Source organism: Dendrobates tinctorius, unplaced genomic scaffold (assembly GCF_039654945.1).
Source record: "Dendrobates tinctorius isolate UK_male_01 unplaced genomic scaffold, ASM3965494v1 ptg000017l, whole genome shotgun sequence".
NCBI classification, from domain to species: domain Eukaryota; kingdom Metazoa; phylum Chordata; class Amphibia; order Anura; family Dendrobatidae; genus Dendrobates; species Dendrobates tinctorius.
This window is the reverse complement of record NW_027361685.1, coordinates 16849516-16858557: the sequence shown is the minus strand read 5'-3', so window position 1 is coordinate 16858557 and position 9042 is coordinate 16849516.

Here is a 9042-nt window from a genome sequence, read left to right as displayed (position 1 = left end):
GTCTCATGATGGTGAGGGAAGAAGAAGAGCGACCTCTACAGTTAGCCATGAATTATATACGTCTCCTTAAGCACGTGGTCTCTACATATATGGAGCTGTCTTTCTACCATGAGCCAAGCTTAAAAATAGCCTATGTCATGTAAGCTAAAGCATTCTACAGAACTGAGTCTTATAAGAAATTAACGGATTATTAATATTTAACAGACTGGTACTGGGGATGCCTTTGCTTCAACGCCATAATCCTACCATTGATTGGGTAATGGGGGAGCTCACTCAATGGGGATGCAAGGATAAATGTTGTAACCTGAGACCTCTTGTTAACTCTGTTAAATCCGTATCTGTGTCATCTGTCGGTCTGGAAGGTATTATGGAATACCTGAAGGATTTCGAAGATGTGTTTTCCGAAAGCAAGGCTGAGGTGCTGTCACCACATAGACCATACGATTGTGCCATTGATTTACTACCTGGAGCCAAGTTACCTAAGGCTCAGTTGTTCAATTTGTCTGGGCCAGAGTGCCAAGCCGTGAAGGAGTACATAGCTGAGAGTCTCCGCAAAGGGCATATCAGGCCTTCTGTTTCACCCGTGGCAGCAGGGTTCTTCTTCTTTGAAGAAGAAAGATGGTGGTTTGCGGCCGTGCCTTGACTTTCGGGAACTTAACAAGATAACGGTTCGGAACACTTACCCGCTTCCCCTCATCCCTGACTTAAGGCCCCGTCACACACAGCGATCTTGCTAGCGAGATCGCTGATTTTGTGACACATCAGCGATCTCTCCAGCAAGATCGCTGTGTGTGACGGGGATCAGCGACCGACCCCCCTGCTGGTTATCGCTGATCGTCGTTGAATGTCCCGGGCCATTTTTTGAACGCTGGTTTCTAATGTAAACGTCAGGTAACTAGGAGCCCCGCGGCTCTTGGATACCCGCTGTTTACCTTGGAAATGAGCGTGCACGCTGGTTTCCAGGGTAAACAGCGGGTATCTAGGAGCCGTGGGGCTACTAAAAAGAGAAGCAAAATGGATTTTGGATTGTGATGCACAAGTTCCCCTTGGCCTCAATGATAGATTTAATATGTGTGGCTTTGATCTATGTTATATTTCTTTTAATCTTATATATTAATCATCTCACTGTACTCACTTTACATGTTTTGCACTTCTCAGTTAACCATTCCCTAACCCTTGTTAAAACGAAGTGGTGTATCCACCTGACAAGCATGGACCGGCAGAAGTGCTAAGCAAGTGCGAAACGGCCATAGTCCGTCAGGCTCTCTCCTCTGTATAGCTCCCTGCTACCTGCACGCCGCACTCTAATATGGTTTGATGTCACGTTTCACCATTGAATAAAATTGTAAGAAGGATCAGGGTGACAATTCTTTCAATTCCTTATGATTACTCTTATACGTATACACAATGGTGATGAATGGAAGCCCGCATTCAATACACGGGAGGGTCATATTGAAAATTTGGTGATGCCATTCAGATTAAACAATGCTCCGGCAGTCTTTGAAAATTTCATTTTTTTTCTCACCGATGGGTAGATTTGCGGTAGTTTACCTGGATGATATATTGAGTTACTCACGTCCTCTGCAGGAGCATCATGAGCATGTCAGACAGCTGGAATGGGAAAAACATTACCCAGCAATCCCTTTTTGACATTTTGAAGACTTCCATCGTTGAAAAATGTCCTAGCACCAAGAAACATAGAAGAGAAGAAGGAAGATTTGCTAAAAATCGCCTGTACCGAATAAACTCATTACATGCAATCTGAAAACTTGCCTCTGTTGTGACTCGATCTGCCATGGTCTCTCTGAATTCACCATTATTTCTACTGGTGAAATTTTCCCGACCAAAACTCCCATGTCATGTTCCACCAGTTATGTTATATATGTGATTATATGCTCATACCAGAAATTATATGTGGGAAGGACGACCCAACCCCTCCACAAAAGGCTGAACTCACACCGTTCCAATACTCCATAGGGTTTTCTCCAACATGGGCTTTCACGTCACTGCACCATCAAACACAAGAAAGATTCCACACAACTGAGAATATTCCCCACAGAGGAGATTCCCCCACAGGGTCAGAATCGCATTGGACAACTACATCGGGAAGAAATCTTCTGGATTTATAAACTAAACCCCCTTACTCCAAATGGCCTCAGTGAGATTACAGATGTTACAGAGGCTCCTGCTGCACCAGCCTGGGATAAGTCAGGTCATCGCCGGATCACCGAACACCTCCTGTGACCCGGCTCCACCAGCGCTGCCGATTCCCCCCCTCCCGGGTTTACTGAATTCAGACTGTGGCACAGACCCCCATTTGACACATTAACTTTTGCCTTATTTTCCTCCTGAAACTTTGGGGTGCGTCTTATGGCCCGGTGCGGCTTATAGTCCGAAAGATACAGTATATTTTTATTCATTCTTTTAGGTGACCTCACTTCATTCATAGGCACTTTATAATATAATTATTGTATGGAAGTGTGTTCTGTTTTCTCATGAACTATAATTTATCTTTGTGTGACGGACTTTCTCATGAACTTTGACATTTTGTGATTTGTTGGCGTTTTTTCATTCCAAAGACATACTGATAGGGAATTTAGATTGTGAGCCCCATCGGGGACAGCGAGATAATGTGTGCAAACTGTAAAGCGCTGCGGAATATAAGTAAATAAACGTTTTTAAGGAAAATCTCCATCTCCGATCGTCTCCATCAGCAGCGCAGGTACAGACACATTATACCCAGATCAGCTCTTCTGCTCGGTCTTTGGCCCCGGGTCCTGCAGCAGCTGATTTATGCATTGAGCATGGTGTAAAGGCGCCACTCCATCAGGTGAGTGTAATACTCCCCTACTCTCATTACATCTGGTTATCAGGTTTTTGCTTGTTTGTTCCTCAGTATCTCGACTACAAGAAATCTCTGTAACACTTTCAGGTTACTTGGATAAAACCAATGAAGGGACTGCTGGGACCGTAACGGGGTCCATCTGAGACCCCAATGCAGAAGCCACATGTACTGAGAACTGGACCTGCTGGACCACAAATTGTCATTTCTCCAGGTTACCAAATAAATAGTTGTCACGTAGAACCTGGAGACCTGTCTGACATGCTCAGCATGCTCCTCCAGAGGACGGGAGTAACTCACTATATCATCCAGGAAAATTACCACAAATCTACCAATCAGTGAGGAAAATATAATTACTGACATTGTCACAGACTGCCAGAGCATTGGTTACCCCGAATGGCGGCATCAGGTTGGGTCTTCTTACCACGAATATTGGATTTATGTTGGGGCCCCCTGTCCCTGACAGCCGGTGTCGTTTCCCCTACAGAGGCTAATCCACAAGGGCCCTGAGGAGCGAGACTAGGGCGAGTTTCTCCCAAGTGTGACCCCGACCTCAGCCGGACTCTGGAAGGGGGGAAATAGCCGAGATTTGGGCGTTTTAGCTCCTGGTGTGGAGTCGATAGCACAATCATATGCCGCCATATAGTAGACGGCCGGTAACTGGTGAGAATTCCCTCATGTGTGGGGCCTATTTGTCTCCAGAGAAATCACACGTTACATTCCACACATAACACTGTGTAGAGAAGGCGGCGCGGGGTAATTGTGCCAGTAGTGAGGGGCGAATAATGGCGGGAATGTCACTGACTGAGGAGAAGGCTCCATGGAGGTCTGCACTCCGGAGATCATGTGACCCCTGACTCCTCCCCTCCTGTGACCTCATCACAGGTCCTGTGCACAGAGCAGCCATATATGTGGAGTGCGGCTCTGCAGGTTAGTGATGGGCAGTCTGGCTCTTCTGGCTCCTTTCCCCAGTTTTCTCCTTCCTGTCCCTTCACTATAAAGCCTGGGCCTCATTATAAGGCTGTACAGGGGTCTAGTGAAGGCTTTTTAGCTCTTTCCTCAGTCTGTAGCTCCTGGGAACAGGCCCTCACTCCTGTCCCTTCACTATAAAGCCTGGGCCTCATTATACAGCTGTACAGGGGTCTAGTGAAGGCTTTTTAGCTCTTTCCTCAGTCTGTAGCTCCTGAGAACAGTCCCTGACTCCTGTCCCTTCACTATAAAGCCTGGGCCTCATTATACAGCTGTACAGGGGTCTAGTGAAGGCTTTTTAGCCCTTTCCTCAGACTGTAGCTCCTGGGAACAGGCCCTCACTCCTGTCCCTTCACTATAAAGCCTGGGCCTCATTATACAGCTGTACAGGGGTCTAGTGAAGGCTTTTTAGCCCTTTCCTCAGACTGTAGCTCCTGGGAACAGGCCCTCACTCCTGTCCCTTCACTATAAAGCCTGGGCCTCATTATACAGCTGTACAGGGGTCTAGTGAAGGCTTTTTAGCCCTTTCCTCAAACTGTAGCTCCTGGGAACAGGCCCTCACTCCTGTCCCTTCACTATAAAGCCTGGGCCTCATTATACAGCTGTACAGGGGTCTAGTGAAGGCTTTTTAGCTCTTTGCTCAGACTGTAGCTCCTGGGATCAGGCCCTCACTCCTGTCCCTTCACTATAAAGCCTGGGTCTCATTATACAGCTGTACAGGGGTCTAGTGAAGGCTTTTTAGCCCTTTCCTCAGGCTGTAGCTCCTGGGAACAGGCCCTCACTCCTGTCCCTTCACTATACAGCCTGGGCCTCATTATACAGCTGTACAGGGGTCTAGTGAAGGCTTTTTAGCCCTTTCCTCAGACTGTAGCTCCTGGGAACAGGCCCTCACTCCAGTCCCTTCACTATAAAGCCTGGGCCTCATTATACAGCTGTACAGGGGTCTAGTGAAGGCTTTTTAGCCCTTTCCTCAAACTGTAGCTCCTGGGAACAGGCCCTTACTCCTGTCCCTTCACTATAAAGCCTGGGCCTCATTATAAAGCTGTACAGGGGTCTAGTGAAGGCTTTTTAGCTCTTTCCTCAGACTGTAGCTCCTGGGATCAGGCCCTCACTCCTGTCCCTTCACTATAAAGCCTGGGTCTCATTATACAGCTGTACAGGGGTCTAGTGAAGGCTTTTTAGCCCTTTCCTCACCCTGTAGCTCCTGGGAACAGGCCCTCACTCCTGTCCCTTCACTATAAAGCCTGGGCCTCATTATACAGCTGTACAGGGGTCTAGTGAAGGCTTTTTAGCCCTTTCCTCAGACTGTAGATCCTGGGCACAGGCCCTCACTCCAGTCCCTTCACTATAAAGCCTGGGCCTCATTATACAGCTGTACAGGGGTCTAGTGAAGGCTTTTTAGCCCTTTCCTCAGACTGTAGCTCCTGGGCACAGGCCCTCACTTGTGTCCCTTCACTATAAAGCCTGGGCCTCATTATACAGATGTACAGGGGTCTAGTGAAGGCTTTTTAGCTCTTTCCTCAGACTGTAGCTCCTGGGAACAGGCCCTCACTCCTGTCCCTTCACTATAAAGCCTGGGCCTCATTATATAGCTGTACAGGGGTCTAGTGAAGGCTTTTTAGCCCTTTCCTCAGACTGTAGCTCCTGGGCACAGGCCCTCACTCCAGTCCCTTCACTATAAAGCCTGGGCCTCATTATACAGCTGTACAGGGGTCTAGTGAAGGCTTTTTAGCCCTTTCCTCAGACTGTAGCTCCTGGGCACAGGCCCTCACTCCTGTCCCCTCACTATAAAGCCTGGGCCTCATTATACAGCTGTACAGGGGTCTAGTGAAGGCTTTTTAGCCCTTTCCTCAGACTGTAGCTCCTGGGCACAGGCCCTCACTCCTGTCCCCTCACTATAAAGCCTGGGCCTCATTATACAGCTGTACAGGGGTCTAGTGAAGGCTTTTTAGCCCTTTCCTCAGACTGTAGCTCCTGGGCACAGGCCCTCACTCCTGTCCCCTCACTATAAAGCCTGGGCCTCGTTATACAGCTGTACAGCGGTGTAGTGAAGGCTTTTTAGCCCTTTCCTCAGACTGTAGCTCCTGGGAACAGGCCCTCACTCCTGTCCCCTCACTATAAAGCCTGGGCCTCATTATACAGCTGTACAGGGGTCTAGTGAACTCTTTTTAGCCCATTCCTCAGACTGTAGCTCCTGGGAACAGGCCCTCACTCCTGTCCCTTCACTATAAAGCCTGGGCCTCATTATACAGCTGTACAGGGGTCTAGTGAAGGCTTTTTAGCCCTTTCCTCAGACAGTAGTTCCTGGTCACCATGTGATCTCACCATAACCCTAACAAGCTAATTAAGGTGTGAAATCTTGGTCAAAATTATCTCAGTACACAAATCTCCCAGGGTGCCCAAAGTTTTGCATCGCCCCTTTTTCCTTTTTGCAATTATGAAATTGTAATAAATGTCTATATATATATATTTTATTATTATTTTTACCTAAAATACAAAGGCCATGTGTCATCTTAGAGGTTCGGCCTTTTAGAGATCATTTCATCTTCTTCTTACTACTGATCACAATAACGGTCATTTTGACCCGGGGCGCCCACACTTTTACATGCCGCTGTCAATGCTTCATCCCGCTGGTGCTCAATATTTAATAGGGTCTTGTTATTAAACTTAATGAAAAGTTTGGTGAATTTCTTTGAGCTGTTATTACTAGAGATGAGCGAATATCGTCGGAGAAGTTGTTATTGGCTAATATCACTTACCGAATAGCTGCATCGGGACCCCGGATCCCTGGAGCGCTCCCGATAATCAGCTGCATGTGCCGCCCTCCATGCAGGTGCTGTGACTATCACACAGCACGACATACGCAGCTGATTATCGGGAGCGCTCCAGCACACTGAGTCCTGCACACACTGAGGCCCCTGATCATGTGACCCCTGACTCCTCCCCTCCTGTGACCTCATCACAGGTCCTGTGAGCACACAGAGCAGTCATATATGAGGCAGACACTCCTGGATCTTCTGCTTTCTGGGCCGGTTCCTCCTGTGAGTCCTATTAACCCTTCCGCTCCCTGTATTCTCCTTTCTGACAGGACAATATCTGAATTCGGACAGTGTGACAGGAATATAAGCAATGTGGAAGGAAAAAATGACAATTTTACTTTTTTACTCACAAAAATGTGACTTTAGCCCCAAAATTGTCAGCGTAACAAATCCTTATTTCCCCACTGTAGTCTGTAGACTCCATATACAGATCCCTTAAGTGCGAAAAGAGCTGAATTCCCCACTTAAGTTATTGCATTTTGGAAATTGCCCCCACTGGGAATTTATCTACAGGTAAAGGCACAATTGTGTCTCCATGGGGGTTGTGCTCACAGCCCAACATCGTGTGGCCTCCAAAGAAATGCCACCCCGCACCATTACTGACCACTGCCAAACCGGTCATGCTGAAGGATGTTGCAGGCAGCAGATCGCTCTCCACGGCGTCTCCAGACTCTGTCACGGCTGTCACATGTGCTCAGTGTGAACCTGCTTCCATCTGTGAAGAGCACAGGGCGCCAGTGGAGAATTTGCCAATCCTGGTGATCTGTGGCAAATGCCAAGCGTCCTGTACGGTGTTGGGCTGTGAGCACAACCCCCATCTGTGGACCTCGGGCCCTCAGACCATCCTAATGGAGTCAGTTTCTAATGGTTTGTGCAGACACATGCACATTTGTGGCCTGCTGAAGATCATTTTGCAGGTCTCTGGCAGTGCTCCTCCTGTTCCTCCTTGCACAAAGTTGGAGGTAGAGGTCCTGCTGCTGGGTTGTTGCCCTCATACGGCCCCCTCCACATCTCCTGGTGTACTGGCCTGTCTCCTGGTAGCGCCTCCAGCCTCTGGACACTACGCTGACAGACACAGCAAACCTTCTTGCCACAGCTCACATTGATGTGCCATCCTGGATGAGCTGCACTACCTGAGCCACTTGTGTGGGTTGTAGAGTCCGTCTCATGCTACCACGAGTGTGAAAGCACAACCAACATTCAAAAGTGACCAAAACAACAGCCAGAAAGCATTGGTACTGAGATGTGGTCTGTGGTCCCCACCTGCAGAACCACTCCTTTATTGAGGGTGTCTTGATAATTGCCAATAATTTCCATCTGTTGTCTATTCCATTTGCACGAAAGCATGTGAAACTGATTGTCAATCAGTGTTACTTCCTAAGGCCTTTTTCACACTTCAGTTTTTTGTAATCAGTTGAAATCCGCCAAAGATGAAAAAAACGGATCCGTTTCTGTTTTGGAATAAACGGATGTCAGCGGACAGTTTTTTGGACGGATCCACCGAGGTTGCAAAGGGCAGGAAATTTAAAGGAACCGCGGTCTGAAAAAGGAGAGAGAGAGAGCGACTGTCAGTCAAAATCCGCCGCTAATGCAAGTCTAAGGGGGAAAGAAAACGGATCCGCCAAAAAAGGGGCTGATCCGTTTTTTCTAAAACTGGCAGATTTTGACTGACTTCAAAAAACTGAAGTGTGAAACAGGTCTAAGTGGACAGTTTGTTTTCACAGAAGTTTGATTTACTTGGAGTTATATTCTGTTGTTTAAGTGTTCCCTTTATTTTTTTTGAACAGTGTATATAGATAGATAGATTTTTTTTCTTTACGTTGGAGGGTCCAATTCCAGCTATTGCTGTGGGATCTGTGATTTCTATCTACTCCACTGTGTACAGGATAATAGAGTATAATAAAGTAGTTATGGACGTGACGTAACTAACATTGTGCAGTGACTCTGCTTTCCATATAGTAATGGATATTTCTTGTTGCTGAAACTGTGATTTTTTTTCCACTTTAAATCTTTTTTTAAACCCCTCTGATCAGTGCGATCATACAACATACAAGCCTCTGATGGCTCCGGTGATGCCCTGTACTACTATAGTGCCGTGTATCATCACTGCCTGTCAGTGTAATACTAACGGCCCCATACACATGAGAAACATTTTAATATCGGCTTTTTCTGGAGTTTTTCTTGTAATGTAGGAAAGCCTAAGGCCAGAAATAAACCCCATAAATCACTGTACATGGAGACTTTGGGGTCAGATCATTTCTGTCCGCGTTGATTGTGGAAACTAAAAATCTTTTCTAAAAGCCTCAAACTTCTGTGTGTGACTCAGAGCTGAGATCTAACGTGATAGAAGATTCCAGTGCGGGGAAGACGGGAAACCTTCATATAGACGGCCGGTGGGGATGGAGGCAGTGA